Source organism: Culex pipiens, chromosome 1 (assembly GCF_016801865.2).
Source record: "Culex pipiens pallens isolate TS chromosome 1, TS_CPP_V2, whole genome shotgun sequence".
Taxonomy (NCBI): domain Eukaryota; kingdom Metazoa; phylum Arthropoda; class Insecta; order Diptera; family Culicidae; genus Culex; species Culex pipiens.
In genome coordinates, this window is record NC_068937.1 from 114,315,272 (window position 1) to 114,337,603 (window position 22,332).

The 22,332-nt window shown below is 40.2% G+C and overlaps 2 protein-coding genes across 5 annotated transcripts in view; both read left to right on the forward strand.

The window, feature by feature from the left end:
* Positions 1 to 22,332, forward strand: part of LOC120428674 (dopamine receptor 1) — a 344,147-nt gene that overhangs the window by 235,199 nt on the left and 86,616 nt on the right. The gene's annotated exons all lie outside the window — the stretch shown is intronic.
* The window catches only part of LOC120427162 (zinc finger protein 497-like), a 324,949-nt gene continuing 307,239 nt past the window's right edge, over positions 4,623 to 22,332 (forward strand). The window contains exon 1 of the mRNA XM_052706189.1: positions 4,623 to 4,629. The gene's annotated coding sequence lies outside the window, so the exon portion shown is untranslated. The remainder of the gene's footprint in view (positions 4,630 to 22,332) is intronic.

The following is a 22,332-nucleotide window of genomic DNA, read 5'->3' on the forward strand; positions in this document are numbered from 1 at the left end:
AATTCTCTGGGAGATGCTAGAACGGGAAAAAGAATTAAATGTGCGCTTGTGGCGAAAAAAAACCGAAAGAAAATTGAAAAGAGTAGAAGGAGCATTTCTCTTTTAACAAACTACACTTGTGATCTTTATCCGAGTGAATGAAAAAGAATTTTCGCTTGCATAAACTGCTTGTAGGATGTTAATTAAATTCATTCTGATCACTGATTCAACAATGCTTGAAAAAAGACTAAACCCAAACTAACAAAAAAACAATTTTAAACCGCATAAAAAAAATAACTATGTTAAAAATCGGACAACTGAAGGTAGCTAAACCTAAATTCTGAATAACTTCCCCCAATTTTCGCTCATTGAAAAAGGCTAACAAGCAGCCATTTAAAGCCATTTGATCATCGGAGCAGAACCGCCCACTTCCCTCTTGACTTGTGACCGTGAAGCAGCGCGGCAAAATCGAGTGATGTTTGTTTTTCAAAACTTTTTTTTTCTCTGTTTTTCGTTTGTTTTCCCACCTCATCGTGGGTGCCAGCAACCACTTTGATGAGGGAGGGGGTCAAACATTGCTTCCTCTTTTGGGTGGGTGGATGTTTGGATGCTTTCTCAGCTGGAAAATTCTTTTTCGCTTTATTTCGTTTGGATACGATTTTTTTTTATTTTTTGGCTCCTTCTGTTCTGATCGTGGGAAATTTTTCACGCCGCGAGCCAAACGATGAGCGAAAGAGAAGGAAAAACTTTATCGAGTCCTTGGGTGATAAAATCCTGCTTTTTTTTGCTTTCCTGTTGGTCGTTTTGATTGTTTTACTCTCTTGGGGAGTTGTTTATCAGGACGGAATGAATGAAAAATACCTTGTGATGGATGGCGCTGCCTCATTGAGGATGATGTTTGCTAGCACTTAATATTTAAAAAGGTTAACTTAAGATGATTGGTTAATCTTTGGGATAGCAATGAAGTTTAGTTATTTATTTGAGTTAAATATACTCTATTGCCCAAAAAAGTGCGGATATAGTAGTTTATGCAATAAGTTGCAAAAAGAGGATTTTTTTCAGCACGAGTCGTACATTTATCTAACGAGGTTCACCGAGTTGGATAAATACGAAGAGTGCTGAAAAATGAAGTTTTGCAACGAGTTCCATACAACATTTTTTGCAATTCCAAAAAACACACACTAAGTGAAATTTTATGTCAAATTTTCATGTATTTTGTCAATAAATCGTTTAAATTAAAAAAAAGTTGAAAAGTGTTACTTTTCAGCATTTATTTTGAAAAGTGTTGCTATTCGATTCTGTTATTTTTGGTACAGAAAAGTAGGCTATTTCGTCGTTCAAGAATGACAGAAAAAGTAAGTAGTTTCACGACGGAATTGCAAAAAGTGCATTATGCAATTCATCTGAATTTAAAAAAAATCATTTGAGTTCAATTACTCGGAACATTGTAAAGTGCAAATAATGCTGTTTCTAAGGGCCCTGGAAACTTGGGATACACATTTTTCCGTGCGAGTTGATTAATTTACAGCGATGTATTCGCGAAGCTGAAAAACTCTTATTTCGTCATGCTGGAAATAGACTTAAAATTCTCTCGAGGAGTCTCTTCCGTGAGCGCGAGCTAATCCATCAATAAATCAATCAAATTGAGCAAAAAAGAACTCGCATCACATCCAACAACATCGAGAACAACTCCGGAATCACATGAAATCAATATATCGCCGGGAAGCTCCACCCCCGTCAACGCCAATTCCTTGTCACGTGCACATTTTGTGATACCAAATCGATAGCCGATTGATGATCAGTTGACGTTTTTCTTTCAATCGCTGCGCGATAGTGTCATGTGCGTGTGACGTTTGATGTTGGAAAATGTTGCCGAAAAGTGAAACAAATCTGTCAATTACGCTCATGCTTTGGGAGTTTTTAATCTTTGTTAAAGGGTATTGCAGTCCATTTTTGTTTATTTATTGAGTTTCGTTAAAATTGAAAAAGTATCAATTTAATTGCGTGTCTAGCATACTTTAAAGTCCACAAACTTTTAACTATTGGCAGTATCACATTTTTTATACAAAACAAAACTGCAGCAAGACCCTTCTCAGACGGAACAGGAATAGACAAGCAGCTTCCGGCCAAACTCTGGAATTTTATAGACTACGGGGCACATGCTGTGTTTTTTAATGTACTGGAAAGTTCTGGGCAGAAAAAAAAATGTGAGCAGATGAAAAAGACCATCCTGGACATAAGCCATCCTTCCTGGCAGGAATTCGACCGCGTGAAATGCAAAAAAAGGGAGCAAAAACTGTTCGTCTACTACTGAATGTGTGAGTGTGTGACTTCCGGGCCGGGAGTGTGTGGGTGACAATAAAATATAATAATAGTTGGAATTGGATATCTCCGGAAACCGGGAAGCATTGCCACTTTGCTTCGCTTGGTAGCGGGACGTATTACGGCTCTGTGAGAAATGCTCGTTTTGACTTTAAACAGTGGTTTTCAAGCAATTTCGGAATAGTTCTCTTGTTCCCATGTTCTGTTTGAAACAAAGTGACTCAGAAGTTGAAGACCACTGCCCCAGTCCTTACCAGAATCTCTATAACTCATACATGAAACCATACTTTGTCACAGTGCAGCAACGGCGCCAGTCGGAAGGACAGAGTTGCACCGCTTCCAAGAGGTGCAATCGGGACGTCCGCAGACGATGACGACGGCGACGCTCAGAACAAATAGATTTTCTGGGTGAGATGTGGCGGATGATTTAGCAACCGAGTGCCGGTCCAGGCTCCCGGAAGCACTGGCAGTGACAGTCACGTAAAGTAATACGCCAACGACGCGGTATCGTTTCAGCTCCGTCCTCTGCGGTGTGTATGTCAGGATGACGTTCCCCACAGGAAGGACAGGTAGATACGTAACTTTGTTTGAAGTTAATGGTGATTCGATCGGCGAAGCACGCCTTTGTTTCGAGAAAACGTTGGAGGGTTTCGCAATTGTGCTTGAACGGAACTCGAAGAATGTTGAAGCTGTTGAAACACACTGATTAATTTCACTGTACTTAATTTTTTAAATTTTTATTTCGATTGCTATCCCGATGATTAGCCATGCAACTATTTTTAACTAACGATCAAAACCACGAAAATCGAATAAAACGTGAGAAGCTTAAAAAAATAAACAATTTTTTGCCGTTTTTTGTAAATTAATTTTAGGAAGCCACCCTAAACTGACTAGTTATAGGGGCCAAGGGCCTGTCCAAATTTTGATAATAATATAATTTAGAGTTTTGATTTTCAAATGGAATTGTTTATTGTATATTAATTTTGTAATTAGGCTTGACATTTGATGTTATTTGTATTCATTATTTCTATTTTTTATTAGTTCCAGTTTTTGTCATTGTTTGTTAAAATTTAAATGAGTCTTCATCTTGTCGTGGTTATCGACAGTGTTGAATGTAAGTTCGTTTTCGGTCAAATCTCTTGAACAATTTTATGCAATCCCCCTAAAAAACCAAACGCTCTCATTCATTCTACCTTTCTTGAATGAATCCATGGAGGTGTTGGTGCCTTTAATAAATCCATAAGGAAATTCTCCACCAAAACCGGAATGGATTTTGTTAATATTTTTTTATATGTTTCAAACTTTGTGTAGTCTTCGGCAAAGTTATAGTTATTAATGTGGACTATTAAAAAAAATAGGCACACGGACTTTTTTACCGATAAGTCAATTAGTCAAAATATGTGTTGTTTGGTGAAATACAGTGAATAAAAAAAAGAAACAATAAATTGATGTTTTTTTAAGTCTCATTAAAGCAATCCCACATTATCTAATGTGAGATCGTATATTTAATACAGCAAAAATAAAAAAAAAAATTGTAATATAACATTTAGGAATGAGTACATCTTTCATGTCATGAATATGTAGTTAACCCCCAAAAAATGTATTAATTTTACAATATTTCGTTGTAATGCCACTTTTAAGTCAAAATCAAGGTATATTAAAACATAATAATTTACACATTTTTTAATGTGTACTCAAAATTTGACATATCTTTTATTGCCAAGAATTTAACTAAAATATTGAATTTTGTAATAATTTGGCCATAATGTTCCTAGGCTAATAATGAGTGTTTTTAGCATATCAATAACTAGGGTTAGTGAAATTTCACGATTTCGCGGACAGCGTGAAATCCGCGAAATTTGGCTTTTCCGCGAAATCCCGTGAAATTTTATGTTTGTGTGAAAATGTAACGATTTTTCTTATTTTTATCAAACTCAAAAAGGAATAAAAATAATCTTATTAACTACTGTAGAATTAAGCGAGTGAATACCCTGGTTTAATTACTAATATAGGGATAGTGTTTATTGACAATTTCGTGAACGGCGAGAAATTCGTAAATTTTATCAATTTTCTTAAATCATTTTTTTTTAAATCACATTAGTCTGGTACAAATTTTATTTAAAGTTTTTGTCCCCCCCCCCCCCTCCAATGTTGGCCCGACAAATCAGGGGACCAAAAAAATATTTTTCAAAAAACTTCAATATTTTTTATGAAAATTTAAGTGCAATTAGTTAAAATCAATTTAAAATGAATTCCCCTGCGTTTAGAATCATTTTTAGCATGTTTGGGATGGTTTAAAATTCTTTTGAATTTTTGAAAATTTTCGATGTCTACTATCGCTATAGTTTTTTTTTCGCTATTTTTTTTGTTTTCGTCAAATTTTATCTTTTTTATAAACTTTTATTGCAAAACAACTGAACTAGTGTAAAATACATTTTAAAACACTTTTTCCATGCAAATGTTGAAACTATGGCATGTTATTTTAATATTTATATTGTTTTGCCCCTCCCCCCTCCCTCGACTCCAGCCAGAGCCGAGGGACAAAAACTTTTAAAAATATTTGCATCGGCTTTAACAACTTAATAAATATTTCATCCAAAAAGACTATTTCTTTATAGTTTTGCAAGATATTAAAAGAATTAAGCTTTTTTTATTCAAAATAAAATGAAGAGTATTTTTTATCTTTGGAATCACATTTTAAAAACATCTAAACTTTACTATTTGGGCCTGTTTAATTTTAACAATATTTGTTTATTTGGGTGGATGATTCCCGCGAAAGTAAAAAAATATTAGTTTTTTTGTTTTCTTTTCTCATTTAGAATAACAATTTGTTAAAAATTATTTTATTTTTGCAAATTGTCAAATTTAGTTTTTGAAAAGTGAGCTAAAACCCTTAAAAAATATGTTAAATGGGCTAAATTTCACAGAAAACTCAATTTATTTTACTTATTTTGACCGGAGAAGATCGTTAAAATCTTGCTTCGATATTAAATTCAATAAAATGTAAAATGATATAACAGAAACAAATTAGCGAAAACATTCAAGCTTTATCAGTCGAATATTCAAAGAGCAGTTCAGTAAATGAGAATACGCGTGCCCTACATTTTGTTTCAAAATATATATCCATAAACCAGGAGGATTTTTTTTTTTTTTTTTGAAAATTAGAAGTTTTGTTTGTGTCGCATTCAAATTTAGTGTAGATTTTTTTAGTTTATTGAAGAATAACATATAATGAAGCATAACAAGTAGTTTATGTGTTTAAAACATAGAACTAGAGGGTGACGATTCTCGAGATTTTCAATTTCCCGGGAATCGAGAGTTGAACTTGGCGATTTCCCGGGAATTCCCCGGACCCGGGAGTTTTTTTTACTACGCCAACAGTGTCAAAAATTTAAAATGAAAAGCAATAAATTTGTTTCTTTTAAATGAATTCAGTTACTGTTAGTTCATACTAATTCTATGAACCGTTAATTTAAGCAGCCTCATTGTTTTGAGGAACTATATAAAACATTTGATTTTTTTCTGAATCTGCAAAAACAAAATCGTTTCTTGAGTTTTTTAAGACTCAAAATTGCAGTTTAAAATATTTACGAATCTTAATTCGCACTGAGTGATTTTTCAAAAGGTTCACAAACTTGTTATTAGATTTTTGTAAAATTAATCACTAATATAGCTTATATATAATTTCCCATTATCGGAAATTTTGCAATATGATAAACAACGACTCAAAACAACAAATTAAATTGCTTTTTTGTAATGTTTTAGTTCAACATTTAATATTCATTGAAGAAATATTTACAGTTATCAGGAAACCCCAAACTTTCACAACAAACTAGATTATGAGGATTGCTATGCTCAAGAGAAGATATAAAAATTGAACTTAACTTGAAAAACCTTTTCCCTTTTACAAATAATTAGAAAACATAAATGTTTGAAAATAAAACATTTGATTTCATATATGGGGTGTAACCGCTAAATAATTTTTAAGGTAAATTTTGGGGTCCACCTTTTTTGGCTTCTTTCAATTATAGTTATTTGAATTTTTGACAAGTTAAAATTTACACTTTCTGAATAAGAAGATTAAAGAAACATTGGTTTATTCGAACTTGAACATCGATCATTGGACATTCAATGTTCTAAACAATTTTTAATTTTTCAAATGTTTTTCTGATTAGTTTATATAATTTTGCTTCGATATTCATAAGTTTAAATTTCCCGGGAGTCTCGACCGAATTTCCCGGGAATCGAGAGGTCCGAAAATGGTAAATTTCCCGGGAATTTTTTTCCCGGGAATTCCTGCTCGTCACCCTCTACATAGAACTTTCAGAGTCATTTTAACATTTTTCAAGTTCCGCGAAATTTGCGTGAAATTTTGTGTTTTGAAATTAAGGACCCCGTGAAATTTGGAATTTTCGAGCGTGAAAAATCACTAAGCCTATCAATAACCTACATGTTAACCCTAAACTCCTCTGTGGATTTTCCTTAGTTTTTTATCTGTCCCAAAGAAATCCCAGCAGTTAAACCACAAGGGGCAGATGTCATGACCACTACCCATTCCACCGTGTTACCGATTGACCTTCCTCTCGTTTTAAGGCCTTATTGCAAATTCCAACCACGGCTAATGGTTGGCAAACAGCCAAAAGACAAGCAGAGCTGCTACTCGGGGCGGCCAAAAGGCGGAAAAGGCAAGGTCCCGGGCACAATGCCAACGTCAGGCCCTGACCAGGGTCAACAAAGGCTCTCTGGAAGTGAAGTCAGCCGTAACCATGACGGCGCGCGGTCAAGGAAATCCGGGCAACACAGAGCCAGATCATTTGTAATACCTAGTTAGTAACTTTCCGTTTCTGTGTTCCATTCTCCCTCGGCTGGCAACTTGTTCGATCTAAAGTCAATTAACGGCCACTCGAGTAGGGTCGATACATCGGCAGACCGGTATTGAGGATGGGGAGCAGACTTGGCGAAATGGGATTTGTACTGCTGTTTCATAGCAGTTCAAGACGATAGGAAGTCCTTTTCGAGACGAGATTCTTCCAACATAAACAATTATACTGAGAATTGGTTCAACATGAATGGTCACCCTAATCCTTAAGAAAGGTCAGCCAAGGTGGGCCCGTCTGAAGAGCACCCAACCCTGGAACGTTTCAATCAATTTAGAGCCTCATCGTCATGCTTACGGGGCGGAGGCTGATGGTACAAATCGGTAATTAATCAGGCGTTTCGAATCAGCTCCAGGAAATCAGAAAATCCCAAACGGTGAGGGGGCGATTTGCAATGAAATTGATTAAGACGTGGATGTCGGAATCGATGCCGGGAGTTACAGGTGCCTGCAAGGCAGTGATTGGTATTGTTTGTTCAAGGAGTTCAAGAGTGGAAAAGGAGGGTGTGAGAAAGCGATACGGTTATTGGGCGACCAAAATTGCAGGTGTACGTGCGCTGTGCGGAAAATGATTCATTATGCTAAGTAAACAAGGTTTTGACTCGAGGGGGGAATGATCCGCCGAACGAGTGATTGTGATTTGATTAGAGTCACACTTGAGGCTACTCAACCGTGTCAAGATGGCTTGACGCTTTAATTGTATCGTGTGTCCCATTATTACACGGACGTTAGATTTAATTATTAGATTAGTTAAGAAGAAAAAAAATGGTTTAAAATAAGGTTTTTTTTAAATAATGTTTAAGCGTCGTTAACCCACCTCATGCATACAAATCGACTCTGAACCGAAAAGTGAACATATGTATTTTGTACCTAAGTCGATCTCGATCTCACATATATTCGTATGCTCGATAAGTAAAGTGAAATTCACAAAATTTGGAAATTTTCATGAAATGCTACATGAAAAAGAGTGATATAATTGTGATTGCAATTATTTTTTCCACCAAATATAATTTCTATGTTTATGATTTTTGACAAAGAACTTTGTCCTAAGGGCTCTATTCTGGTGAGGTGTCAATCCAGAAAAACGAAAAATGTCGCGCGTTACGAAAATGTTGCATGCTTGGTACTGGGGAAGGGGTCTGCAACGCAACAAGGCACTGTTGCGTGGAATTTTCGAGCCAATATAAACCCCACTCGATCAGCCTAGGGAAATCATTCTATCGTTGGACGCCGAGGAGTAAACAACAACCTGGACCTGGAAGCAGATGGCCTGGAGGCCCAGAAGCAGTTGGCCGAAAAGCAGCTGGCCTGGAGCAAGGAGCAGCCCAAGCGGAGGCAGGCCAGCCGGAATATTCTGGCCACAAGACCCGGAGTGGCCAGAACCCTCAGGGGTGTTCCGATGGAAGGCCATACGAGAGGGGACAATATGGGTATCAAACTTCTTGGATTTTGATACTGGTGATGAAAATGGCCATTTTGACAGTATTGGCCACAACCTGGAGTGGCCGGTGCCCTCAGGGAGGTTCTCCCGGGAGGACATTAACAGAACCATACGATTTTGGGCAATATGGGTATCAAACTTCTTGGTTTTCAATACTGGTAATGAAAATGGCCATTTTGACAGTATTGGCCACAACCTGGAGTGGCTGGTGCCCTCAGGGAGGTTCTCTCGGGAGGACATTAAGCGAACCATACGATTTTTGGCAATATGGGTATCAAAATTCATGTTTTTAAATACTGGTTATGAAAAATACCATTTTGACAGTATTGGCCACAACCTGGAGTGGCCGGTACCCTTAGGGAGGTTCTCCCGGGAGGACATTTACCGAACCATATGATTTTGAGCAATTGTTCAAGGCTCAACTGCGATCGTTGACGATGACGATGGAATGAAAATCGTTGGCAAAAATGCTGCCTTCACGACTCCACGGCAAAACAAAACAGCCAATCAGAGAGCGGAAAGATTTTTTGCGTGGGTCAAAGCACGCGCTTGCTTGTTCAAGGCCAACTGCGATCGATTGACCGTGGACACTTGCAAGCGAAAATTGCTAATATTCGTTAATTTTTTTTTAAATGAAAATTTTGGAGGAAATATTTAAATTAATTTAAACGCCAAGCGTCAAAAGCTTTAAAACTGCACCAAAAGCAGTGCATGAATCATTCGAAACAATAACTCTTTCGTGATTTTTTCGTTGGCGCTGAAAAGCGCCATTTTGTTAAATTGCAGCAGAAGTTGATTTTTGTGACCATCTTCTCGAGCGTCCATCCAAGTAGGCCTTGTTTTTCTCCTTCGACGTCGTTTTGGCAGCAATTTCACGCACACGCTCTTCTTCTCGGAGCTCGCTCTTGATTTCCTCCAGTCGTTGATTTTTTCCGCTGCTGCTGCTGCTGCTGCTGCTGCTACGATGTTGTCGGTTCGAACGATGACGATGGAATGAAAATCGTTGGCAAAAATGCTGCCTTCACGACTCCACGGCAAAACAAAACAGCCAATCAGAGAGTGGAAAGAATTTTTTGCGTAGGTCGAAGCACGCGCTTGCTTGTTCAAGGCCAACTGCGATCGATTGACCGTGGACACTTGCAAGCGAAAATTGCTAATATTCGTTAAATTTTTTTGAAATGAAAATTTTGGAGGAAATATTTAAATTAATTTAAACGCCAAGCGTCAAAAGCTTTAAAACTGCACCAAAAGTAGTGCATGAATCATTCGAAACAATAACTCTTTCGTGATTTTTTCGTTGGCGCTGAAAAGCGCCATTTTGTTAAATTGCAGCAGAAGTTGATTTTTGTGACCATCTTCTCGAGCGTCCATCCAAGTAGGCCTTGTTTTTCTTCTTCGACGTCGTTTTGGCAGCAATTTCACGCACACGCTCTTCTTCTCGGAGCTCGCTCTTGATTTCCTCCAGTCGTTGATTTTTTCCGCTGCTGCTGCTGCTGCTGCTGCTGCTACGATGTTGTCGGTTCGAACGATGACGATGGAATGAAAATCGTTGGCAAAAATGCTGCCTTCACGACTCCACGGCAAAACAAAACAGCCAATCAGAGAGTGGAAAGAATTTTTTGCGTAGGTCGAAGCACGCGCTTGCTTGTTCAAGGCCAACTGCGATCGATTGACCGTGGACACTTGCAAGCGAAAATTGCTAATATTCGTTAAATTTTTTTAAAATGAAAATTTTGGAGGAAATATTTAAATTAATTTAAACGCCAAGCGTCAAAAGCTTTAAAACTGCACCAAAAGTAGTGCATGAATCATTCGAAACAATAACTCTTTCGTGATTTTTTCGTTGGCGCTGAAAAGCGCCATTTTGTTAAATTGCAGCAGAAGTTGATTTTTGTGACCATCTTCTCGAGCGTCCATCCAAGTCGGCCTTGTTTTTCTCCTTCGACGTCGTTTTGGCAGCAATTTCACGCACACGCTGGCGTGTTTCTTCTTCTCGGAGCTCGCTCTTGATTTCCTCCAGTCGTTGATTTTTTTCCGCTGCTGCTGCTGCTGCTACGATGTTGTCGGTTCGAACGATGACGATGGAATGAAAATCGTTGGCAAAAATGCTGCCTTCACGACTCCACGGCAAAACAAAACAGCCAATCAGAGAGTGGAAAGAATTTTTTGCGTAGGTCGAAGCACGCGCTTGCTTGTTCAAGGCCAACTGCGATCGATTGACCGTGGACACTTGCAAGCGAAAATTGCTAATATTCGTTAATTTTTTTTTAAATGAAAATTTTGGAGGAAATATTTAAATTAATTTAAACGCCAAGCGTCAAAAGCTTTAAAACTGCACCAAAAGCAGTGCATGAATCATTCGAAACAATAACTCTTTCGTGATTTTTTCGTTGGCGCTGAAAAGCGCCATTTTGTTAAATTGCAGCAGAAGTTGATTTTTGTGACCATCTTCTCGAGCGTCCATCCAAGTAGGCCTTGTTTTTCTCCTTCGACGTCGTTTTGGCAGCAATTTCACGCACACGCTGGCGTGTTTCTTCTTCTCGGAGCTCGCTCTTGATTTCCTCCAGTCGTTGATTTTTTTTCCGCTGCTGCTGCTGCTGCTACGATGTTGTCGGTTCGAACGATGACGATGGAATGAAAATTAGAGAGCCTGGAGCTTATTAGAGAACGGACATCTCAAACCAAAAGTACCAATCGAAGCACGAGAACTGTCAAACGGAGGTACCAATCGAGCAAAATCCTTTGTCTTTTGCTCGATTGGTACCTCCGTTTGACAGTTCTCGTGCTTCGATTGGTACTTTTGGTTTGAGATGTCCGTTCTCTAATAAGCTCCAGGCTCTCTAATGAAAATCGTTGGCAAAAATGCTGCCTTCACGACTCCACGGCAAAACAAAACAGCCAATCAGAGAGTGGAAAGATTTTTTGCGTGGGTCAAAGCACGCGCTTGCTTGTTCAAGGCCAACTGCGATCGATTGACCGTGGACACTTGCAAGCGAAAATTGCTAATATTCGTTAATTTTTTTTTAAATGAAAATTTTGGAGGAAATATTTAAATTAATTTAAACGCCAAGCGTCAAAAGCTTTAAAACTGCACCAAAAGCAGTGCATGAATCATTCGAAACAATAACTCTTTCGTGATTTTTTCGTTGGCGCTGAAAAGCGCCATTTTGTTAAATTGCAGCAGAAGTTGATTTTTGTGACCATCTTCTCGAGCGTCCATCCAAGTAGGCCTTGTTTTTCTCCTTCGACGTCGTTTTGGCAGCAATTTCACGCACACGCTGGCGTGTTTCTTCTTCTCGGAGCTCGCTCTTGATTTCCTCCAGTCGTTGATTTTTTTTCCGCTGCTGCTGCTGCTGCTACGATGTTGTCGGTTCGAACGATGACGATGGAATGAAAATCGTTGGCAAAAATGCTGCCTTCACGACTCCACGGCAAAACAAAACAGCCAATCAGAGAGTGGAAAAATTTTTTGCGTAGGTCGAAGCACGCGCTTGCTTAATCAAGGCCAACTGCGATCGATTGACCGTGGACACTTGCAAGCGAAAATTGCTAATATTCGTTAATTTTTTTTTAAATGAAAATTTTGGAGGAAATATTTAAATTAATTTAAACGCCAAGCGTCAAAAGCTTTAAAACTGCACCAAAAGCAGTGCATGAATCATTCGAAACAATAACTCTTTCGTGATTTTTTCGTTGGCGCTGAAAAGCGCCATTTTGTTAAATTGCAGCAGAAGTTGATTTTTGTGACCATCTTCTCGAGCGTCCATCCAAGTAGGCCTTGTTTTTCTCCTTCGACGTCGTTTTGGCAGCAATTTCACGCACACGCTGGCGTGTTTCTTCTTCTCGGAGCTCGCTCTTGATTTCCTCCAGTCGTTGATTTTTTTTCCGCTGCTGCTGCTGCTGCTACGATGTTGTCGGTTCGAACGATGACGATGGAATGAAAATCGTTGGCAAAAATGCTGCCTTCACGACTCCACGGCAAAACAAAACAGCCAATCAGAGAGTGGAAAAATTTTTTGCGTAGGTCGAAGCACGCGCTTGCTTAATCAAGGCCAACTGCGATCGATTGACCGTGGACACTTGCAAGCGAAAATTGCTAATATTCGTTAAATTTTTTTAAAATGAAAATATTGGAGGAAATATTTTAATTAATTTAAACGCCAAGCGTCAAAAGCTTTAAAACTGCACCAAAAGCAGTGCATGAATCATTCGAAACAATAACTCTTTCGTGAATTTTTCGTTGGCGCTGAAAAGCGCCATTTTGTTAAATTGCAGCAGAAGTTGATTTTTGTGGCCATCTTCTCGAGCGTCCATCCAAGTCGGCCTTGTTTTTCTCCTTCGACGTCGTTTTGGCAGCAATTTCACGCACACGCTCTTCTTCTCGGAGCTCGCTCTTGATTTCCTCCAGTCGTTGATTTTTTCCGCTGCTGCTGCTGCTGCTGCTACGATGTTGTCGGTTCGAACGATGACGATGGAATGAAAATCGTTGGCAAAAATGCTGCCTTCACGACTCCACGGCAAAACAAAACAGCCAATCAGAGAGTGGAAAGATTTTTTGCGTGGGTCAAAGCACGCGCTTGCTTGTTCAAGGCCAACTGCGATCGATTGACCGTGGACACTTGCAAGCGAAAATTGTTAATATTCGTTAAATTATTTTAAAATGAAAATTTTGGAGGAAATATTTAAATTAATTTAAACGCCAAGCGTCAAAAGCTTTAAAACTGCACCAAAAGTAGTGCATGAATCATTCGAAACAATAACTCTTTCGTGAATTTTTGGTTGGCGCTGAAAAGCGCCATTTTGTTAAATTGCAGCAGAAGTTGATTTTTGTGGCCATCTTCTCGAGCGTCCATCCAAGTCGGCCTTGTTTTTCTCCTTCGACGTCGTTTTGGCAGCAATTTCACGCACACGCTGGCGTGTTTCTTCTTCTCGGAGCTCGCTCTTGATTTCCTCCAGTCGTTGATTTTTTTTCCGCTGCTGCTGCTGCTGCTACGATGTTGTCGGTTCGAACGATGACGATGGAATGAAAATCGTTGGCAAAAATGCTGCCTTCACGACTCCACGGCAAAACAAAACAGCCAATCAGAGAGTGGAAAGAATTTTTTGCGTAGGTCGAAGCACGCGCTTGCTTGTTCAAGGCCAACTGCGATCGATTGACCGTGGACACTTGCAAGCGAAAATTGCTAATATTCGTTAAATTATTTTAAAATGAAAATTTTGGAGGAAATATTTAAATTAATTTAAACGCCAAGCGTCAAAAGCTTTAAAACTGCACCAAAAGCAGTGCATGAATCATTTGAAACAATAACTCTTTTGTGAATTTTTCATTGGTGCTGAAAAGCGCCATTTTGTTAAATTGCAGCAGAAGTTGATTTTTGTGGCCATCTTCTCGAGCGTCCATCCAAGTCGGCCTTGTTTTTCTCCTTCGACGTCGTTTTGGCAGCAATTTCACGCACACGCTCTTCTTCTCGGAGCTCGCTCTTGATTTCCTCCAGTCGTTGATTTTTTTCCGCTGCTGCTGCTGCTGCTACGATGTTGTCGGTTCGAACGATGGCGATGGAATGAAAATCGTTGGCAAAAATGCTGCCTTCACGACTCCACGGCAAAACAAAACAGCCAATCAGAGAGCGGAAAGATTTTTTGCGTGGGTCAAAGCACGCGCTTGCTTGTTCAAGGCCAACTGCGATCGATTGACCGTGGACACTTGCAAGCGAAAATTGCTAATATTCGTTAATTTTTTTTAAATGAAAATTTTGGAGGAAATATTTAAATTAATTTAAACGCCAAGCGTCAAAAGCTTTAAAACTGCACCAAAAGCAGTGCATGAATCATTCGAAACAATAACTCTTTCGTGATTTTTTCGTTGGCGCTGAAAAGCGCCATTTTGTTAAATTGCAGCAGAAGTTGATTTTTGTGACCATCTTCTCGAGCGTCCATCCAAGTAGGCCTTGTTTTTCTCCTTCGACGTCGTTTTGGCAGCAATTTCACGCACACGCTGGCGTGTTTCTTCTTCTCGGAGCTCGCTCTTTATTTTCCTCCAGTCGTTGATTTTTTCCGCTGCTGCTGCTGCTGCTGCTGCTGCTACGATGTTGTCGGTTCGAACGATGACGATGGAATGAAAATCGTTGGCAAAAATGCTGCCTTCACGACTCCACGGCAAAACAAAACAGCCAATCAGAGAGTGGAAAGAATTTTTTGCGTAGGTCGAAGCACGCGCTTGCTTGTTCAAGGCCAACTGCGATCGATTGACCGTGGACACTTGCAAGCGAAAATTGCTAATATTCGTTAAATTTTTTTAAAATGAAAATTTTGGAGGAAATATTTAAATTAATTTAAACGCCAAGCGTCAAAAGCTTTAAAACTGCACCAAAAGTAGTGCATGAATCATTCGAAACAATAACTCTTTCGTGATTTTTTCGTTGGCGCTGAAAAGCGCCATTTTGTTAAATTGCAGCAGAAGTTGATTTTTGTGACCATCTTCTCGAGCGTCCATCCAAGTCGGCCTTGTTTTTCTCCTTCGACGTCGTTTTGGCAGCAATTTCACGCACACGCTGGCGTGTTTCTTCTTCTCGGAGCTCGCTCTTGATTTCCTCCAGTCGTTGATTTTTTTTCCGCTGCTGCTGCTGCTGCTACGATGTTGTCGGTTCGAACGATGACGATGGAATGAAAATCGTTGGCAAAAATGCTGCCTTCACGACTCCACGGCAAAACAAAACAGCCAATCAGAGAGCGGAAAGATTTTTTGCGTGGGTCAAAGCACGCGCTTGCTTGTTCAAGGCCAACTGCGATCGATTGACCGTGGACACTTGCAAGCGAAAATTGTTAATATTCGTTAAATTTTTTTAAAATGAAGATATTGGAGGAAATATTTAAATTAATTTAAACGCCAAGCGTCAAAAGCTTTAAAACTGCACCAAAAGCAGTGCATGAATCATTCGAAACAATAACTCTTTCGTGAATTTTTCGTTGGCGCTGAAAAGCGCCATTTTGTTAAATTGCAGCAGAAGTTGATTTTTGTGGCCATCTTCTCGAGCGTCCATCCAAGTCGGCCTTGTTTTTCTCCTTCGACGTCGTTTTGGCAGCAATTTCACGCACACGCTGGCGTGTTTCTTCTTCTCGGAGCTCGCTCTTGATTTCCTCCAGTCGTTGATTTTTTTTCCGCTGCTGCTGCTGCTGCTACGATGTTGTCGGTTCGAACGATGACGATGGAATGAAAATCGTTGGCAAAAATGCTGCCTTCACGACTCCACGGCAAAACAAAACAGCCAATCAGAGAGTGGAAAGAATTTTTTGCGTAGGTCGAAGCACGCGCTTGCTTGTTCAAGGCCAACTGCGATCGATTGACCGTGGACACTTGCAAGCGAAAATTGCTAATATTCGTTAATTTTTTTTTAAATGAAAATTTTGGAGGAAATATTTAAATTAATTTAAACGCCAAGCGTCAAAAGCTTTAAAACTGCACCAAAAGCAGTGCATGAATCATTCGAAACAATAACTCTTTCGTGATTTTTTCGTTGGCGCTGAAAAGCGCCATTTTGTTAAATTGCAGCAGAAGTTGATTTTTGTGACCATCTTCTCGAGCGTCCATCCAAGTAGGCCTTGTTTTTCTCCTTCGACGTCGTTTTGGCAGCAATTTCACGCACACGCTGGCGTGTTTCTTCTTCTCGGAGCTCGCTCTTGATTTCCTCCAGTCGTTGATTTTTTTTCCGCTGCTGCTGCTGCTGCTACGATGTTGTCGGTTCGAACGATGACGATGGAATGAAAATCGTTGGCAAAAATGCTGCCTTCACGACTCCACGGCAAAACAAAACAGCCAATCAGAGAGTGGAAAAATTTTTTGCGTAGGTCGAAGCACGCGCTTGCTTAATCAAGGCCAACTGCGATCGATTGACCGTGGACACTTGCAAGCGAAAATTGCTAATATTCGTTAAATTTTTTTAAAATGAAAATATTGGAGGAAATATTTTAATTAATTTAAACGCCAAGCGTCAAAAGCTTTAAAACTGCACCAAAAGCAGTGCATGAATCATTCGAAACAATAACTCTTTCGTGAATTTTTCGTTGGCGCTGAAAAGCGCCATTTTGTTAAATTGCAGCAGAAGTTGATTTTTGTGGCCATCTTCTCGAGCGTCCATCCAAGTCGGCCTTGTTTTTCTCCTTCGACGTCGTTTTGGCAGCAATTTCACGCACACGCTCTTCTTCTCGGAGCTCGCTCTTGATTTCCTCCAGTCGTTGATTTTTTCCGCTGCTGCTGCTGCTGCTGCTACGATGTTGTCGGTTCGAACGATGACGATGGAATGAAAATCGTTGGCAAAAATGCTGCCTTCACGACTCCACGGCAAAACAAAACAGCCAATCAGAGAGTGGAAAGATTTTTTGCGTGGGTCAAAGCACGCGCTTGCTTGTTCAAGGCCAACTGCGATCGATTGACCGTGGACACTTGCAAGCGAAAATTGTTAATATTCGTTAAATTATTTTAAAATGAAAATTTTGGAGGAAATATTTAAATTAATTTAAACGCCAAGCGTCAAAAGCTTTAAAACTGCACCAAAAGTAGTGCATGAATCATTCGAAACAATAACTCTTTCGTGAATTTTTGGTTGGCGCTGAAAAGCGCCATTTTGTTAAATTGCAGCAGAAGTTGATTTTTGTGGCCATCTTCTCGAGCGTCCATCCAAGTCGGCCTTGTTTTTCTCCTTCGACGTCGTTTTGGCAGCAATTTCACGCACACGCTGGCGTGTTTCTTCTTCTCGGAGCTCGCTCTTGATTTCCTCCAGTCGTTGATTTTTTTTCCGCTGCTGCTGCTGCTGCTACGATGTTGTCGGTTCGAACGATGACGATGGAATGAAAATCGTTGGCAAAAATGCTGCCTTCACGACTCCACGGCAAAACAAAACAGCCAATCAGAGAGCGGAAAGATTTTTTGCGTGGCCAAGGCCAACTGCGATCGATTGACCGTGGACACTTGCAAGCGAAAATTGTTAATATTCGTTAAATTATTTTAAAATGAAAATTTTGGAGGAAATATTTAAATTAATTTAAACGCCAAGCGTCAAAAGCTTTAAAACTGCACCAAAAGCAGTGCATGAATTATTTGAAACAATAACTCTTTCGTGAATTTTTCGTTGGCGCTGAAAAGCGCCATTTTGTTAAATTGCAGCAGAAGTAGATTTTTGTGGCCATCTTCTCGAGCGTCCATCCAAGTCGGCCTTGTTTTTCTCCTTCGACGTCGTTTTGGCAGCAATTTCACGCACGCGCTCTTCTTCTCGGAGCTCGCTCTTGATTTCCTCCAGTCGTTGATTTTTTTTTCCGCTGCTGCTGCTGCTGCTACGATGTTGTCGGTTCGAACGATGACGATGGAATGAAAATCGTTGGCAAAAATGCTGCCTTCACGACTCCACGGCAAAACAAAACAGCCAATCAGAGAGCGGAAAGATTTTTTGCGTGGGTCAAAGCACGCGCTTGCTTGTTCAAGGCCAACTGCGGTCGATTGACCGTGGACACATGCAAGCGAAAATTGCTAATATTCGTAAAAAAAATTTAAAATGAAAATTTTGGAGGAAATATTTAAATTAATTTAAACGCCAAGCGTCAAAAGCTTTAAAACTGCACCAAAAGCAGTGCATGAATCATTTGAAACAATAACTCTTTCGTGAATTTTTCGTTGGCGCTGAAAAGCGCCATTTTGTTAAATTGCAGCAGAAGTTGATTTTTGTGGCCATCTTCTCGAGCGTCCATCCAAGTCGGCCTTGTTTTTCTCCTTCGACGTCGTTTTGGCAGCAATTTCACGCACACGCTGGCGTGTTTCTTCTTCTCGGAGCTCGCTCTTGATTTCCTCCAGTCGTTGATTTTTTTTCCGCTGCTGCTGCTGCTGCTACGATGTTGTCGGTTCGAACGATGACGATGGAATGAAAATCGTTGGCAAAAATGCTGCCTTCACGACTCCACGGCAAAACAAAACAGCCAATCAGAGAGTGGAAAGAATTTTTTGCGTAGGTCGAAGCACGCGCTTGCTTGTTCAAGGCCAACTGCGATCGATTGACCGTGGACACTTGCAAGCGAAAATTGCTAATATTCGTAAAAAAAAATTTAAAATGAAAATTTTGGAGGAAATATTTAAATTAATTTAAACGCCAAGCGTCAAAAGCTTTAAAACTGCACCAAAAGCAGTGCATGAATCATTCGAAACAATAACTCTTTCGTGATTTTTTCGTTGGCGCTGAAAAGCGCCATTTTGTTAAATTGCAGCAGAAGTTGACTTTTGTGACCATCTTCTCGAGCGTCCATCCAAGTAGGCCTTGTTTTTCTCCTTCGACGTCGTTTTGGCAGCAATTTCACGCACACGCTGGCGTGTTTCTTCTTCTCGGAGCTCGCTCTTGATTTCCTCCAGTCGTTGATTTTTTTTCCGCTGCTGCTGCTGCTGCTACGATGTTGTCGGTTCGAACGATGACGATGGAATGAAAATCGTTGGCAAAAATGCTGCCTTCACGACTCCACGGCAAAACAAAACAGCCAATCAGAGAGTGGAAAAATTTTTTGCGTAGGTCGAAGCACGCGCTTGCTTAATCAAGGCCAACTGCGATCGATTGACCGTGGACACTTGCAAGCGAAAATTGCTAATATTCGTTAAATTTTTTTAAAATGAAAATATTGGAGGAAATATTTAAATTAATTTAAACGCCAAGCGTCAAAAGCTTTAAAACTGCACCAAAAGCAGTGCATGAATCATTCGAAACAATAACTCTTTCGTGAATTTTTCGTTGGCGCTGAAAAGCGCCATTTTGTTAAATTGCAGCAGAAGTTGATTTTTGTGGCCATCTTCTCGAGCGTCCATCCAAGTCGGCCTTGTTTTTCTCCTTCGACGTCGTTTTGGCAGCAATTTCACGCACACGCTGGCGTGTTTCTTCTTCTCGGAGCTCGCTCTTGATTTCCTCCAGTCGTTGATTTTTTCCGCTGCTGCTGCTGCTGCTGCTACGATGTTGTCGGTTCGAACGATGACGATGGAATGAAAATCGTTGGCAAAAATGCTGCCTTCACGACTCCACGGCAAAACAAAACAGCCAATCAGAGAGTGGAAAGATTTTTTGCGTGGGTCAAAGCACGCGCTTGCTTGTTCAAGGCCAACTGCGATCGATTGACCGTGGACACTTGCAAGCGAAAATTGTTAATATTCGTTAAATTATTTTAAAATGAAAATTTTGGAGGAAATATTTAAATTAATTTAAACGCCAAGCGTCAAAAGCTTTAAAACTGCACCAAAAGTAGTGCATGAATCATTCGAAACAATAACTCTTTCGTGAATTTTTGGTTGGCGCTGAAAAGCGCCATTTTGTTAAATTGCAGCAGAAGTTGATTTTTGTGGCCATCTTCTCGAGCGTCCATCCAAGTCGGCCTTGTTTTTCTCCTTCGACGTCGTTTTGGCAGCAATTTCACGCACACGCTGGCGTGTTTCTTCTTCTCGGAGCTCGCTCTTGATTTCCTCCAGTCGTTGATTTTTTTTCCGCTGCTGCTGCTGCTGCTACGATGTTGTCGGTTCGAACGATGACGATGGGATGAAAATCGTTGGCAAAAATGCTGCCTTCACGACTCCACGGCAAAACAAAACAGCCAATCAGAGAGCGGAAAGATTTTTTGCGTGGCCAAGGCCAACTGCGATCGATTGACCGTGGACACTTGCAAGCGAAAATTGTTAATATTCGTTAAATTATTTTAAAATGAAAATTTTGGAGGAAATATTTAAATTAATTTAAACGCCAAGCGTCAAAAGCTTTAAAACTGCACCAAAAGCAGTGCATGAATTATTTGAAACAATAACTCTTTCGTGAATTTTTCGTTGGCGCTGAAAAGCGCCATTTTGTTAAATTGCAGCAGAAGTAGATTTTTGTGGCCATCTTCTCGAGCGTCCATCCAAGTCGGCCTTGTTTTTCTCCTTCGACGTCGTTTTGGCAGCAATTTCACGCACGCGCTCTTCTTCTCGGAGCTCGCTCTTGATTTCCTCCAGTCGTTGATTTTTTTTTCCGCTGCTGCTGCTGCTGCTACGATGTTGTCGGTTCGAACGATGACGATGGAATGAAAATCGTTGGCAAAAATGCTGCCTTCACGACTCCACGGCAAAACAAAACAGCCAATCAGAGAGCGGAAAGATTTTTTGCGTGGGTCAAAGCACGCGCTTGCTTGTTCAAGGCCAACTGCGGTCGATTGACCGTGGACACATGCAAGCGAAAATTGCTAATATTCGTAAAAAAAATTTAAAATGAAAATTTTGGAGGAAATATTTAAATTAATTTAAACGCCAAGCGTCAAAAGCTTTAAAACTGCACCAAAAGCAGTGCATGAATCATTTGAAACAATAACTCTTTCGTGAATTTTTCGTTGGCGCTGAAAAGCGCCATTTTGTTAAATTGCAGCAGAAGTTGATTTTTGTGGCCATCTTCTCGAGCGTCCATCCAAGTCGGCCTTGTTTTTCTCCTTCGACGTCGTTTTGGCAGCAATTTCACGCACACGCTCTTCTTCTCGGAGCTCGCTCTTGATTTCCTCCAGTCGTTGATTTTTTTCCGCTGCTGCTGCTGCTGCTACGATGTTGTCGGTTCGAACGATGACGATGGAATGAAAATCGTTGGCAAAAATGCTGCCTTCACGACTCCACGGCAAAACAAAACAGCCAATCAGAGAGCGGAAAGATTTTTTGCGTGGGTCAAAGCACGCGCTTGCTTGTTCAAGGCCAACTGCGATCGATTGACCGTGGACACTTGCAAGCGAAAATTGCTAATATTCGTTAAATTATTTTAAAATGAAAATTTTGGAGGAAATATTTAAATTAATTTAAACGCCAAGCGTCAAAAGCTTTAAAACTGCACCAAAAGCAGTGCATGAATCATTTGAAACAATAACTCTTTCGTGAATTTTTCGTTGGCGCTGAAAAGCGCCATTTTGTTAAATTGCAGCAGAAGTTGATTTTTGTGGCCATCTTCTCGAGCGTCCATCCAAGTAGGCCTTGTTTTTCTCCTTCGACGTCGTTTTGGCAGCAATTTCACGCACACGCTCTTCTTCTTGGAGCTCGCTCTTGATTTCCTCCAGTCGTTGATTTTTTTCCGCTGCTGCTGCTGCTGCTACGATGTTGTCGGTTCGAACGATGACGATGGAATGAAAATCGTTGGCAAAAATGCTGCCTTTACGACTTCCCATTCCCACCAGTGCATCAAAAAGCGAATGACGTAGGAATGGGATAACCGGCGCAAAGGGGCGGGACATCCGTCTCCATTCTAAGCCAATATAAGCCCGCTTGGTCAACCCTGGGAAATCATTTCAATCATTTCGCATTTCGCAATCATCAATCATTTCGCATAATTCAACAAAATTACTTAATTTTAAAAGCTTTTCTGCTAAGTTCTTTGTCATACTGGTCATGTGTAACATAACCACCTGCACCTTTTTTTTTATATGGGTAATTCTCCGCCAACTCACACAGCAGTTGCCCCGACCCCTCTTCGATTTGCGTGAAACTTTGTCCTAAGGGGTAACTTTTGTCCCTGATCACGAATCCGAGGTCCGTTTTTTGATATCTCGTGACGGAGGGGCGGTACGACCCCTTCCATTTTTGAACATGCGAAAAAAGAGGTGTTTTTCAATAATTTGCAGCCTGAAACGGTGATGAGATAGAAATTTGGTGTCAAAGGGACTTTTATGTAAAATTAGACGCCCAATTTGATGGCGT